General features: G+C 47.4%; 1 protein-coding gene and 1 long non-coding RNA gene across 2 annotated transcripts in view; one reads left to right on the top strand and one right to left on the bottom strand.

Moving 5' to 3' along the window:
- The window catches only part of LOC119446139 (NAD(+) hydrolase sarm1-like), a 125,903-nt gene that overhangs the window by 48,574 nt on the left and 61,249 nt on the right, over positions 1 to 16,080 (bottom strand).
- Positions 3,104 to 16,080, top strand: part of LOC125944090 (uncharacterized) — a 31,579-nt gene continuing 18,602 nt past the window's right edge. The window contains exon 1 of the long non-coding RNA XR_007466115.1: positions 3,104 to 4,015. This is a non-coding gene — a long non-coding RNA (uncharacterized LOC125944090). The remainder of the gene's footprint in view (positions 4,016 to 16,080) is intronic.

The following is a 16,080-nucleotide window of genomic DNA, read 5'->3' as shown; positions in this document are numbered from 1 at the left end:
AGAGCTGCTATCCTGTGTCCTTCGTCTGTGTGTGCCTGCCGCCCTGTTGAGTTGTGAGCAAGATGGATGTTAGCCGATTCGCCCCAACTTGCTACAGTTCATGTAAACTTCAGATATGAGTGAGCCATCTTACGGTACACTGCAAAGTCTGCTGAGCTGCTGTTATTGGCGTTATTAAAAGCGAACGGTCTCGCTCCAGTCGTGTTATATGCATGGTGAAAAATTAAGTGGATTTAAACTGCCAAAATGACTAAATCGATCAGAACTGCGCGTACAGGACCTGCACTGTTACCTTGCTCAGTCAAAAACGCTCAAAGCGAAAAAAAATTGAAAATAAAAAAAAAGCTTTTCATTGTCGTGTGTTCCTTGTTTTCCACTAACTTCGTGTGTCAGCGTGCCTGCCACAGCGTAATAGAACGATGAAACTGAAGAGAGAGAGAGATAAATTATATGCGAGAGGCAGGGAGGGTAACCGGAAGATAGATATCCACTTTTCTACGCTCCACTAGGAGTAAGGGGAGACAGAAAGTTAAAGAAAAAATGCACACACATAGAAAGACAGCGTAAGTTCTTGGTGACCCGTTAGAGGCGACGTGACAAATAGCTCACAGGGATTTGACCGCTTGTCCTGCAAGTGACTAAACGGCGTGCCGCCGCGTGCGTTTTGCTGGCATGAACGGTCTCTAGATATATTTAGCTTGTACGAGAGTTGAAGTGCAGAAAGCAGAAAGGCCGCTGATCCCGAGGTTGTGGCATCAGCTCCGCTCCGTGGAGAGAGACACAGTTCAGTGCACATTTGAGTCCACGTATACGCTTCTTATTTTGTCAACGATGTTTCTGTTCTCATTTTGCGAACTGTGTGCACACATGCGTACATTAAATCTCGGGCATGTCGGCAGTAAATACTCGAAAACCTTGAATATTCCATGGAACCACGCTCAGGCAGAGACAGATCACGCCCCCATGGGGGTTGTCATATTGCGATGCCATCGTGCGTGCACGTTGCCGAATGACTGGCAGCAATTGTAAAGAAATCGTGAATCGGGACTACCGGTTCTCCTGCTTGCTCGTCCGTGGACAAATGCCCTGAAAACTCTTGCATTTAATGAATCTCATTTCAAGGTACTAATGTCAATCAATTGGATAGCAATGGATATATCACCGCCACCATTCTGATTTCATTTTTTTACCTTCCCTTTTTTTTGACCGCTCGTTTTTCCTGGAAAGTCCACAACCGGCGACATAAATGATATTCTCAGCTTCTTTCCAACGGCCAAGTCCGCGTAATACAAAATTTATATAACACTGTCCGCCGTGAGCGTGTCCAGTCCAACTGGGTGTACATGTCAGTACTGTTGCCACTGCGGCACAAAGCGACGTCGCATTAAGACATCATTTTTTTTTTATTACAGCATTCTTTCGATTACGCAGCCAGGTTGATGGTGGCGCAAGCTCGCAGGTCTCATTGGCAAACTGCTAACGAACCTTCGGTGCGCAACTTAATCAGGCGGCTTATACGCTGTTCGCCTCGCGAATTAATGCGCGTATCGTAATATCCACACAGTGTACGCATCATCCAAAGTGTTCAGCGACTGTACCGCCAGCCGAGAAACGTGACACCACGTTCGGACCGGTGATAAAGATCGCTGCAGAGACTCAGTTGAAGCCTTTCGCGCGGCTTACGTATACGACGCGGCCGCAAGTCTCAGCGGCAGTAATAAAACGCGCCAGACGCCGGCTAGACGGGGGTCGCATTCCTCGCTTATCTATTTCGCCGGCTTAGATTGTTATCCGGATACTCTGGATTATCCTTGTCCCTACGAAGCGGACGTCTCCTTGAGCGCATAAGTTATGGCGTGTTGCCAGCAGTCGAGTCTCAATTGAGCGGGTGTTGCTGAGATAGCTGGCCAGCTGTAGGTTCTGTATTTTCCGGGACCGTATAGTGCTTTCTGAACTGCGCTTTCACGTTGAAGGATCGCAATCTCCTTCGCCCTTGCAAGACGTGCAGGTTGTTCCCTCAAGGCAAAGCAAAACGCAGAGGAAAAGAAGCGAGGTCATTGATGGCATTGTATTAGTATCGAGTCTGATCGTGCTTCATAGGGTCATTCCTTCTCCTCCTGACTTGACGAGGAACAGACTGTACGGAAGCGGTAGCGAATAATGTAAAACGAGAAAGTTACAACTCAGGATATTAAACTGACAAGGTGACGCCTGAGCATTAATTCATAACAATGTGGACGTAGTACGTCAGCGAACGATTAAAGAAAAATGCAGATCCGATGCACATGTTGAATCCATATGTGAATCGGTTAATTAAGTGGTATAAAACTAAACTTGATGCGTACGACTGCCTTTGTTTTCATCATACGAAACTTGTAACAGATCATGCAATGCCTGTGCCTATGCATCGCGCAGGTCACAACTTTGTTATCACATACGACGTTCACGTTCACGAACTGCTACTGTCCACAAGCTGTGTCAAAATGCAAACACAAAATTAGGCGGAGGCGCACTCCGAGACGACGTAGTAGCAGCAATTTCACGACGACAAAGGCGATATTTGACGTTTTCGGAAGAAATTATGTGCTTGCAGAGAGAGGTGCCACTCGGAAGATAAGTGTCTTTGGATTAACGTCAACTGACGTGCGAGCACGTGCTTTTGCACGCGCCAATCGTCTTAAAAAGCTACTTGGCGTCGGTATATAGGAGAGAAGTGTGCGTGCGATTGTGTGCCCTTATTGGCTGTTGTGTCGGGAGACCAAGATTTGAATCCAACATATAAGACACAATTTCTTTATTTTCTGCTGCGTGTTAATTCTATTCGGCAATAAAGTAGCAGCAGTAGCCACGGTCAATAATGTCCGGAAGAGAGAGAGAGAGAAAGGAGATAGAGAGAACACAGTTTCGCGCACATTTGAAACTTCGCACTAAGTCTACAGACGGTCGCCAAGACCGGAAGCGTTCGCAAAGAATGCGTCGCTCTAACAAAGAAATGGCTGGAGCAGATATGAATGAGTTCGTAAGTGCAGCAGCCAAGGAAAAAGAGATCTAGTAATTCGATTTTGCGTGCAACCTTTTATTCTGATTTTCTACCAGCTGCGCATAACGTATATACCAAGAAAACACGGATAAGTAAGCCTCCGTTAATCGCAACTTCTGCCTAATGCTTATTAAAACGTTTTGTGTATATACAGTGCGCGCAACGCAAGAAGTTTAAATTCCATGAAGTTTAATCATTCCAAGCCGGAATGTTGTACCTTTTTTTCCTGGTTCGCACATACAAAGGAAAAAGAACAAGAAAAAGAAAAATGATACAATGTTCCTTTATAGATGAAAGAAACCGAAACGCTGGGTTGGGGTCTCCTGTTTTTCTGCCGAGGAGCAAAGAGCTAAGAGAAGCGAATTCGCTAACAATACCTGCGAAGCGTCAGACGAAACCGCGAACAGCAGCGCCTCGGGAAGAACGAGCACATAAAGGCAGACGCAGACGCAAGTTTCTACACGGGAAATACAAGGGTCTGTCAGGGGACAATGGCTTCGGCTGCATCTGTAGTCTCAACAATGTCTCGCGCTCTTTTCTTTAGTTTTTAACTTTCTGAGGCCGCGAGCCTCCATCTTGCATTATTTCGCTGATAAACATGACGTGCGTCATTAGAAGCCTATGCGCGATGTTGCAAGTTCGCAGAGCATAAAAACGGCACCTGCTGAGCGCTGTTTGCTATGAAGTTTTGACGCAGTAATATCGTATGGCGCGCCTATAGAACGACCTTTATTGTTGCAGAACAGCAGCGTGAAGACGGGGGATCCGGCGAAGCTGAAGTACACCGTACAGCTGTGTCCTGAATGTCTGGTCTTCTCGCTGTCGCTTTGTCATAGTAACAGTCATTCCAGGCCCACTATAGGTGGTATTCCTGCGTCAAAACGTACACGTGGGAGCGAGAATGCAGGATATACAGGACACAGCCGTCCGGTGTCATTAAGCTGTGTCCCGTCTTCGCGTTGTTGGTTCGCCATGGTGAGTCACCAACTATAGCTCAAAATTTGCACCTTGTTCCGTGGCTTTGAGGGCGTCAGCGTGCCCGTCACGCATTGGTCAACTTTGCTCCTTTGAACGCGCCGATGGGCCGAGTTATCGAAGGGCTTGCCTTCGGGCAACACACGCAAACGAATGCATTTCACTGTCGTTGTTTGAAATGTATTACTAAGCTATGCTTTATGCTTTTCTTACGCTACTTTAACGGAAACGTTTCTCACAAGAAAGGGTCATCTCGTGATCAGATGGCTACATTTTTGTGTTATTATTGATACCGATCATAAGTTGTGTCTAGGTTACTTGTGCCTGTTCCGCATACTGATCTGCAGATTGGAAGCAGTCTTTAGGCAAAAGCAATGATAGAAGGAGGAGCAGGCGGAATAAACGTTTATAAACCCAGAAATTTCGCCTGGTGGCCAGTGTCCTCGAAAAGTCACTGAGATGTTCAAGAAGCTTTTCAAGGCATACAAAGTTTTTCCGAATCAACATCTTGGTACGGTTTTGAAACTTTCTGATGCGATGTGCAATGCTGATGTGCTTGATGTTGGCTTCTCCGCAGATAACTTGCGGAAAACTTTCTTTCCATTCACTTGGTTAGATATACGTTAGTACTAAATTGCTGTTTCTTACCACAGTTGCCCTTTTTATTGTATCTCAGATAATTTTTTTTAACCATTCAACAAATCTAACCACTCCATTATGCCTAAACGACTACAGTGTTCTGCTGCTGTACACAGTCACGGGTTCGTTACATGGTCACGGCGGCTTGTATTTTGATTTCGATAGGGCATAAAAATGAATCGGGAGCCTATACGCTACAACATCTCTCAGAGTTGCAGGTGCTTCTTTGGGAGGTTAAAATCAATCAATCAATCAACCAATTAATCAATCAACCAATCAACTAGCTGCCATAAAAAAAACGAGCGACGGGCGTTGTCGACGTTCCTAAGCTCATCAGTATCGTCAGCTCAGTCGGCATGTGTGCTGCCGTCACAAACAAAGGTATAGGGTTTGCGAGTTCCAATGCGATAGCAGGCGCGATGATGTCGCCTACTTGACAGTCCTCGGCACCGTCAAGCAGGAACCTCCATCACAACAAAACACACGGTCGCGAGTTGCCGTTCGATTACAGGCATGATACGAAGCCAACCCACTTGAGACGTTCTCCATACAACGCGCCATTACAGCGACTATACCGGCCCTGGCCCCAGGTATACGAACTTCGGCCCCAAATTCCGTAAGGTTTGAAGTGGCTCGCCCCCTGCCATTGTGTCGTTCAGCGCATTGCGACCAAACACACGACGATCACGCACTGCAGGGCACGAGTGCTCCTTCTCGCCTTCCACAAAGGAACGTTAGGGGTTGGGGGGTGAAACTGGAGGTCGTCGGCGGGCAACGCAACGGTGCTGGACGCGCGGAAGTTTTTGGAGGTCTCTTTCAGCGATCAGTCGGCGGCCCGGTCGCGCCGACCTTGGACAGGCAAGGCCGTTCGCGCTAACACGTGCGAAAGGGAGGAACAGGCCGCCACCGTACACGTGCGTCGCGCGTGTCGGCACGGCAGCGGCGATTGATGCTGCTGCTCCTGCCGCCGCGTTCGTCGTGGCCCCGGTAAACCGCGCGTGCACCAGTCGACGACGGCTCCCCGTGCGACCGCTCTCTCCGCCTCCCAGGGCGCTGCACGCTCGCGATAACACGGGGGTGCCGGCACCGTCTTGAGATCTCCAGGACTGACGTCAAGCGCGCGCGCGCGGAACGAAGCGGGCGCACGGTTAGACTTGCGAAACTCTCGTGTCACGCAATCTGATGTGGTCCCTCCGTTCGGTCAGTCAACAAAATGCGCGCTGCTGCTGCTGCTTTGGCGGCAGGCATCTGATATCTTGAGTTAGTCCGTCTGGGGCTATACTTTGTGCTTCCTTCCGTAGATTTGGGCCTTGGCGAAATGATAAAAGGGATTTTCGCTGCCAGTGCTTGTGGGATCTGGGACTGCGGATAGCGCGAAGATGCAACTTGTCATGCCGTAATCACATGTTGCGACAGTGTTACTCGAACTCTAGAGGTATGAGATTAGTCGTATACGAAGTGCTAACAAGAGGGCCCTTAGAATGTGCGTGATAGTCACTGGAAACATTATTTGTAGTGGCAAATCGCAAAACAGGTGAATACGGAAACAATGAAGAAAAAAAGAAACCACGATTGTGCTTGTTGCTTCCGTGCAGTAGTTCAGCAGCGACATTTGCAGCCTTAAAGGCGGATGAGGTGCTGAATGCTGATCGAACTGCACTGAAAAGACCAGCACCCTGCAACGATCGTTGTGTGTGTCACTATAGTCACGTCTATGTTGCCTGAAACAGTTACCGAGTTTAATGCAGCTAGTGGATCCATGCTTGCGTTCTATACCAAAACCTCAGAATTTTGCCAGGCAACAGCGTCTTTATGAACGAGTGCAATGTATTTCTTTAGCTCTTTCCTGTAGGTTTGCCTGAAAGTGACGTCATATAGGCACGTTCGTTTCAACCCTGCCGAGTGATGGATCCAAGAGATGGCGCACTTCGGCTGATATTTTCATCAATCTCCGGATAACTATGAGCTCACCCAGAAGTTGTTTTTATCATTCGAATAAGTAACAGCGCAAACAAACAATATGGTCTAAGACAGGCTAGCTGAAATGGACACAACGTCCGTTTGCGTAAACTAGGAGGGTGCGGAGGGACGGACTCGGATGTGTAATGACAGGACTAGTCAGAAATAACCACAAACGGAAATCATTCAAAGGCAGATGAGCAAACTAACTCACACGCCGTAGCATTATCCGGGAGCACGAAACGCACATACTTGTACACAGGAAGGCACCCTGTCGAGTATCCTTCCATTTTTGTCCGGCCTTAGTGGAAGAACTTGCAATGCGCTATGATCTCGCCCACCCAGAATCCTAAAGTACAAGCTCGTTCAAGTTAATACTACAGCGCTGCGTTTCACACTTAAACACAAACCGATGTTAACGGCATCCGCTTAAAACACCTAGTCGGCTCGCGCCCCACCTGCGCAGCCATCCCGGGTCCACGAGGTCGAGGTTGACTGAACTCGCCAGCCGCTACCTCGGCGCGTCGCGCACAGACCCAAACAAGTCAGCGACGGCGCGCGCCTGTACACACACACACTTCGCAGAGCGCTACGTACTATACAAGCGCAGGTCGTTCGTATACGCACAAATTGCGTCGCTGGCGTCTGGCTGGAGTGAGCTTGCGTGCGCGCGCGTCGCAAGTTCAAGGGCCGCCCCTTTCGCCCCCTGCCAAGTATACTTTATACCGAAGGGTATGCGCGTGCTGGTCTCTGGCAATCTGAACCACTATGAGGAAGACCAATGCCAGCGAAGCAGCGAGAGTGGTGCCATAAAACTGGACCGAAAGGGCGGTCGGCGTTACCGTGACGTGATACCGTCGAAGGAGACAGGTTGTTGCAAAGACGTCTTTCCCTGCTCGTAAACAGTTAACGAGAACCAGTCAATCCTGAAAGAGTGAGTACAAGCAGAGGAAGAACTGGGATTTTTTTACATCCTGTAATGCTTTTATATAGCTACGTCTGCACAAGTAGAACCTTGTGCGTTGTAACCCTGCGTCAAACGACATTAATGCATTAATGACGTCATTATTGTATCATCGCGAAGACGCCCCTGGATTTTTGTGCGAGCTTGTCTGTTCACCTAAAAAGGTTCACCTAAAAAGAGAGAGAGAGAGAGAAAGAACAAAATCTAGAACGTAACTTACTAGATATCCTTTCCTATTCACCTCTTTTCTCTTTGAGCGTTGCAAAACGCTCCAGGATTGTAGAAGAGTCATTAGGTGGAGCGATATCTTGAACCATTGCCGGTGCACGTCTATTTGAGAGGGTTGATGGGCGAGGTTAATGAAAATAAAAGTGAGCCTACGTATTGACCTACGCGGTGCGTTCTTTTTCATCGTGAGCTAAGCGCTATAGTATACTCTGACAACGGGAGCTGCTGTTTCGAGGTACGTGATATTTGATCGCCGCTACATTCTTCCTTGTGCGACAACCCATATATAGTAAACTCACATATACTGAGCAATTATATAAATTCGACCACTTTTACTTATACCACCGAGGTTTCTTTCTGTTGCTGCCCGGCGTGAGATTCAAAAGTGGAATGCGGATGGCGACCGCAACTTTATGCCCAAACGGGCTACTTGCGACGTCACAATTTGCGTCAATGAATGGCCGACGCTAGTAAATTGTAGGCCGTTAAGCAAGAGGTCATAGCCCATTCACAAGTATCAGCAAATTGTACACGAGAACAATTTCATACTTTCCTCATATTGAAAAAAGAAAATGAAGGTAGGAAAAAGAAAATGGCTCAAAATCCACAGAAAGAGCGCAAAAATCCGTGACCTTACGCGATGACGTCTTTGGCACAGCGGTTTCATTGCGACAGAAATGGAGAAATAAAAAGAGAAATTACGCGATTCTTGGCATTACCTACGGAAGAACGGCGCGGTGGCGACAGCGCTTGGCCCTGTGCCTATCTACGCGTATATACAAAGATGTAGCAACTCTTTGCGCCATTGTGTGTTGAATCCTCGGTGGCCATTTCGAAATGTACAAGAAGCTCCAGAGCCCGCGCACTTTTCTTTAAGTACATTATATTTAGGAGATGTCGCCTTTAGGCGGCACAGGCAGTACTCATTTTCTCTTAGAACGAGTACTATATGTATACGAATACGCTCGCCGCATACTGCACACGTATAGGATGCGTGCAGTGTCCGTTGTGCATTCTGCCCAGGGCTAGCTGTCTGCCTTCTTGAAAGGCAGACAGCCCTGGGCACGTCGGTGATAGAGAGAGCGAGAGAGAGAGAAAGGAAGGAAAGGAAAGGAGGTCAACCTGGTGCAAGTCTCGTTTGCTACTCTACGCAGGTGAAATGAGGTTTCGGGATGAAAAGAAAGGAGAGATAACGCCGAAGGTGTCGTGTTGTTCGGAAGCGCACATCGAAAGTACAGTCGCTCACTGAGATCTACCGACTTTAAAGCGTGAAGTTCGCGCTGCGCCTTTCACGCCTACTATGCCTATCCACTTCCTCTTCCGGTATATATGGAATTAACTTGTCGCCGCATTCCCCGTGGGAGTAACGGGTGGACTGCTCTCGGAGGCAGCGCACTCATATATCTGTGAGTGGCCTTGTCCCGAAAGCAGCTCATAAGATTCCTATCGTACACGAATTAGCTCCTACCTCCCTAAGTCTGTGTATAAAATGTGATACGTACGTTCTTGCTAAGAACGTTATATGTTACGCTGATGCTACGCGCACGCCGTTCGTCACCTGAGAGTACCTGCAGGAGCGCAGCGTTATTAAAGAAGCGAAGTGCACCCGAGATATCTGGCGATTATCGCTGGAAGCAACTTGAGTCCCAAAAGGTGCATTTTTTTTTCCTTTAGCGTAACACCTTGATTTTTGAAAATGTTCAGGAGTCCAGTCGGTTTTACGGCTGTCGAAAGAGATGCTCTAATAAGCGAGTCTCACCAGAAAATGTACCCCACTATTTACGTCTTTTTTTTTCTCACCATTTAAGTCACCATATATATATATATATATATATATATATATATATATATATATATATATATATATATATATATATATATATAGCCTCTGAAACCACTGAACCCTTTGCAACGGTCCTGTACGCCTCTTCGTCGATCGTGATATCTTGCGCTACTCACGTCACGATGGGTGAGGTGCCATCATCGGAAATGAGTGCGCCCATTGGTGGATTCGTTTGAACGGTTGATCAGAGTGCGTCCACAGGCTGGTCGGCGAAAAACAGCCAAATACACAACTGGGTTAACGAAGCACACTTGGGGCACTTCACACATTGTCGAATTCCGCTATGTTTGCGTTTTGAGACAGAGAGAACGTATAGATGCCCTCTCCGCCAATAAGAACTGATAGGCTGGAGAATTTGACAATACGGCGGAATTTGACTGCTTTCAGAATAGAACCGTCAGTCAGGGCTAGTCGAGCGCAGGCATTTCTCTCCAGCTGAGGTGAAGCCATCGCTTTCCCACTACTTCTCCCCTGAAAGAGAGTCACGCCAGCGGCGAGTCCGCTCGCAGCTTATGTATAGTTATGCTAGTGGGGAGAACAACAGGGAGAAGCTTCTGGAGAGGACGCGTTGGAACGTAGGCGAGCGTGTCATCGGGCAAATTATGAGTGAAATAAAAACAAAAAACAAAAAAAAACACCACAACAATATTTCTTTAATTTACGAAACACAAGAGTGAGGGTAAAAACGAGTTTACTGGGGAGACCGTCATAGTCTGCGTGGTATTCTTTGGAATTGCATTTCTCTTAAAATACGGCAGTCTTGGTTTCAACGGTATAGCATAAGCTTCATAAGTAATGATTACAAAGAATGCTGCGCACTATATGAAAATTTCCCAGTGGATAGTTTCCGCCCTAATTTTTCTCACCGCTTTACACAATTTTGTAAGGTGTTCTTACAAAATCGTGTAAGAACATATCCGTTGGAATTCTTGCACTTCGGTTAGTTGGCACGAGTTGTATCATTCTCTTTGCTTACTGGTTACACCATAATTTTTCTTATTTTTAAAGTTTAACAATGCTGTTTTCAAGCTCTGTAATTGTGTAATAAATTATCTTTGCATACAAGGATGAACGAAGATGGGCAGGGCTGTGGGAGCGAAGGAACGGTTATAATACGTTTGTGGAGGGCTGAATTTGTATTCACTGTTATATGTATGTTTAGCACCACAGCAGCCAGAGAATGCGTTCACTACAGCACGCCAGGCTCGAGTCGACGGTTGGCCACCGACTTTGACTCTTGAGTGTTGCGGACTGCAAAAGGCCGAGTCCGACCAAAACGTCAGTTTGAAAACCAGTAACGCTGCCTGAACGACGTCAGCACAGACGGCCGAAGGCGTGAGCCAGGGTGCAGCAGCGTTAATAATCCAAGCTCGACAGCAATTGCAAAGTGCTGAGAGCAAGTTATATATATAATAGGCGCGCAGCTCCTGGCCGGATATAGCTGAACGCTAACGCCTAGCGTTAACTCTCAGTGTCTGCGTTCTTGCCACTGAATGCGATAATTTTGCTGACTTGCAAAACGTTTCGGAAAGCAGTAAGATTTAATTTATAAAAAAGCGCGGGCTCGAACAGGCCACGTGTTGGCGAACGCAGTCTGGATAACCTGTTTGAACAATAAGGAGTCTCTGCACGTATGCAAACATGAATTGTACAAATATCATACTTTTCGGCAAGATGATGTTAGAATGTTGGTTGCCTCTTTGTGCAAAATGAATGTCTGTCATTTGTTATATGTTATGATACGTGGATAAGATTATGTTTACAATCTACAGGTGACCAAACGAAGTTACTCTTTGTCAAAATTAGACGGGCTGCGTTGCCCGCTACTGTCAGTTTGACTGCATGCTGGTTAAGGGAGTCCTTGTGGTATGCCATAAAGCCGAAAGCTTTGGAACTCTCGTACCACCATCCAGAGGTCACCATCCCGGTGGTCTGAAGTGTCAGGAGCATCGCGGGAACCGTATTATAGTCGAACAATATATGCATGGTGAAGGCGCGGACTAGCGTGTGTACTTTTGACAAAGCCTATACATGTTTGTTCTTTTTTTATATTTTCTTTCTTTTTTTCAACATTCGCATTCCTCGTATCCCTACGCAAAAAGCAGTCACCGAAAACCACTCTAGGATAATCACGTATCCTTTCGTGCTTCCATTTAAATAAAACGTACATATAAAGCTTCTCCAGTGTACAGTGTGCGGAGCGGGAGCTAACGAACAGTCGATACATACATGCACAGATCACACGAACGCAGTAAAACGCGCTTGTACGCACCAACACGCGCTGCACGATGTCGCTCAAATGAGCCACGCTTATTAATAACCATTCCAATCATTACATGTGTCGGTGATTGTAAATAGCAGAGGTTATTTGCAAGACAATTTTGCCGTAAACACGTGATCTCGCACATTGAAGGCGTGTAGTTTACTAGGCAGCTCGCAACAAAAAGCTCCGGTACAGATAGAAATAACATCTAGATCAATCGTAAAAAAAAAAAGAAAGAAAACGAAAACCGGACGCAAAAGGGGCAGTCATGGTTTACTTGTGTTGTTAATTTTCCGAGCTTTCTGTGTTTACTGCGGGGGCAAGGCGACTCTTCCAGTTTAATGCTTCGGTGACGTCATTACGAACACTGCATGGAAATTTACCTGCCTAGCCAGCGAGACGCTTTCGACCTCTCGACCTTTGAAAACAGTTTCTGCGTAACGAGCCTCTCTCTTTCGTTCACCCGTACACGGCGGCGCCCTGCTTTGCGGTGTATCGGTCATCGAAGCCTTGCTAATCGGAGCACGTGTTCGTGCCCGGAACAAAAACAACGACGAGGGCATGCCACCGGAGAAGGGGAGGATGCCCGAAAAAAACAACGCTGACCTCGTATTTTTTCGGGCGGTCAAGTTGGCTAGCCCCTGGCAGTGCGGCGAAGAGCTTTTCGTTCGTCGACGGACGGTGCGTGCGTGCTCGCGAGCCAGTCGCGCGATGTAAACAAGGAGAAAGGAGTGGAGATGGAGAGAGGAGACCGCTGGCACCATGCACCAATATAACCGCCGCCACCGACCGCGCAGCAATGCACTGCGCACCAGCCGATATACAATTGTTCTGTGCATTGCAAACAAGTCGAACGCGTCAATTACACATTCAAGCAGCAACCACACAGCGTTTTTCCAGCGTATTTTCGGCCCGAGTACGAGGGGGAGGGGGTATTTTGCGAATATCCACCGGGTGTACTGTCCACTTCGGCCGCCGGTGATTGCATGGAGCTGAATTAACGAGCGAGGAGACATGCTGATTGGTACAGCTCGTACCAATCAGCGGTGGTCGAAATAGAAAGTACACTGGTTAAGCACTTAATTCCTTAATAGCCGGACATTCGGTGGCATATTTTCCCTGATGATGACATGTTTGTTTTATGTATGTATAAACCAGTGTTGTAATCGAGAGTTCGACAGAAGCCCGTCTGGTCGGGATGAAACATTACAAAGAAAGACGTACACCGACCACATAAAACTTTAAAAGCGCGACGTTTCGGATTCCATACGGAAGCCTTGTTCTCACAATGCTTTGTGTAAAACTTGCAAAGCATAACGTTTCGGCTTCCAAACGGAAGCCTTGTTCACAATGCATTGTGAACAAAGCATTGTGAGAACAATGCTTCCATTATGAAAGCCGAAACGTCTAGCTTTTAAAGTTTTATGCGGTCGGTGTACGCCTTTATTTGTCATAAGCCAGTGTTGAACACGACGACATCGTTTACAAGTTTGGCCCGGAAATGAGTGACGATTAAGCATGATGAGGCCGAAACAACGGACATGGATGCTATGACGAGTGACGCTGCGGTATATAACTGCCATAATTCGTCACCTCCAATGAGACGCCGCGTACTGCACTGCACCGAATAGACCGATCCCACCGACCGATCTGCGCATGCGCCGGCTTTCCGGAAGTAGCACGGCCACCATCTTGGTTGTAGTCAACTGGTCAACCACACAACCGCAGTACAGCCACTGTAACCGCAATCCGCGCTCGTTGAGTACTGCGCACGAGCTTCCCAGACATCTCTACGACTCCACCACCGAGAAACATTCGTCATGTATTTTAAGAAATTACATCAGCTGTTCATTGCAGCATGTGAGGGGAATGTTGAAAAGAGCCTGCGGCTCCTTCATTTCGGTTGTTACCCGCTGATAACGCGTTGGGTATCATATTTGTTCGAGCTTTGTATGTAGTACATGTTGATGTATGCGGTCGTTCTGTGTTACTATTTTTGCACACGTGCATCTCGGTGACTGCACCGTTATGTTTGCTTAGCGACGGACATAATAGGATTTGTATACCTGTTGGAGACAGGTTTGAAGTGCGGCGCTGAAACTTTCGTGCCCTAATGATGCTTACCTACAGGGGTTTCGCGCACGACTTGCAGACTTCGGTAACAGCGATATCTAGAAGTTCTTGGGTAAGCTACGCGGCGTTTTTAACATTAAAACACCGATAGCCAATCATCGCCAAGTCATCGATAGTCAAGCAATAGCTAATCGATAATCAATCAATAATAATAAATTACGGAAAATTCTGGGAATGACTGGGTAGTGCTTAGCCTTACCCAAATATGTAGTCAATACCTTTGGATAGCCAATCGATAGCCAATCAATAGCTAATCAATAACCGATCAATAATCAATAAATTCCGGAAAATGCTGGGCATGACTTGGTAGTGCTTCGCCTAGCCCAAATACGTGGCCAATACCTTGCGATAGCTAATCAATAGCTAATCGATAATCGATGAATAATCAATTACGGAAAATGCTGAGGATGACATGGTAGTTCTTAGCCTAGCCCAAAAACGTGGCCAATCATTGCGATAGGCAATCAATAGCTAATCAATAATCGATGAATAATCAATTCCTGAAAATGCTGGGGATGACTTGGTAGTTCTTTGCCTAGCCCAAATACGTGGCCAATACCTTGCGATAGGCAATCAATAGCTAATCGATAATCAATCAATAATCAATAAATTCCGGAAAATGCTGGACATAACTTGGTATTGCTTAGCCTAGCCAAAATACGTGGCCAATACCTTGCGATAGGCAATCAATACCTAATCGATAATCAATCAATAATCAATAAATTACGGGAAATGCTGGGCATGACTTGGTAGTGCTTAGCCCAAATACATGGCCAATACCTTGCGACAGCCAATGAATAGCTAATCAATAATCGATCAATAATTAATAAATTTCGGGAAATGCTGGGGATGACTTGGTAGTGCTCAGCCTAGCCCAAATACGTGGTCAGTAGCTTGGGATAGGTAATCGATAGCCAATAGCTAATAGATAATCGATAAATCTATAAATTCCGGAAAATCTAAGTACACGGGTGTTTTCGCATTTTGCCCCCATCGAAATGCGGCCGCTATTCGTCCCCGTATTTCTTCTCGCGCTGTGTAGTACCACTACCACCTATTAATCCGTTGGATCCACTTCTCTCGAAGCTTTCGCTCTTTAGAAAACACATAGAACCCGAAGCCTTTCTCCCTTGTGTGGTTGTTCTAGCACCCAAGAACGCAGCAGGTCAATCCTCCCATCGCACGATGGCTCTACACGAACCATAAAAATTGCCAAAAAGCGTTCGGAAACAGGACGCACAGGCACTCCGGGCGGCTCGAGCGGCCGGATGACTACAAGTACCAGCATGCACCGCGGCAGCGGTGGCGTCGTGAAACTGGCCGGTGGGATCGGTCTATTACAAGAGACGAGAGATTTCGACGGTCCGTCGTACCGAGACGAGGCCGTTAACACCACGACGCGAACACAAACCCCGAACGTGCTTCATGGAGGACAACGACGCCGAATTTTAGCGTGGCTCTCGCGTCAGCGTGCTATGGGCCCGCGGGGCCAATGAGCGAAGGACCACGCGCGGCCCGCCGTTCATGCTTCCAAATAAACAGCGCCAGAAACGGGGCGCGCGCGCGTGCGTCGGGGCTCCAGTTTGGCTCGAAGCCCACCGCTGGCTTGCATACGGCAGCGGCCGAGGTCTCGTGAGGCGTCATCCACGCAACTTTCGGAAGACCCACTCTAAGATGGCGGCATCTGCGTCGTGCGAGGATGCTGGACTGGACTGTGTGACACAGTGCATGAACTGTGCGACGCGGATTACATTCCCTGTCTACGACCGTGTGACACTACGACACATTTTCAAACAAGACTGAGTTATACAGGGAGATGGGCACTTGAACTCGTCAGTAGGGAGATGTTTGAATACAAGAGATGTTTCTACAGCCAACGTATTGATAAGGGGCCTTGGCCTCGTCAGGGCCCATCTTGTCGAAACGTTGGCTCCATAGACATGCCTTCGTTCGACCTAGGGAGCCTACATGCAACGCGGTTTTATGTAGGCTCATTAGTTCGACCCGACGGAGACCAGTCCCTTCGCCTGAACGTT

The sequence above is a fragment of the Dermacentor silvarum genome, chromosome 3, assembly GCF_013339745.2.
Source record: "Dermacentor silvarum isolate Dsil-2018 chromosome 3, BIME_Dsil_1.4, whole genome shotgun sequence".
Lineage (NCBI taxonomy): Eukaryota > Metazoa > Arthropoda > Arachnida > Ixodida > Ixodidae > Dermacentor > Dermacentor silvarum.
Note: the sequence above shows the minus strand (reverse complement) of the source record. Positions and strands in the feature narration are given on the sequence as shown.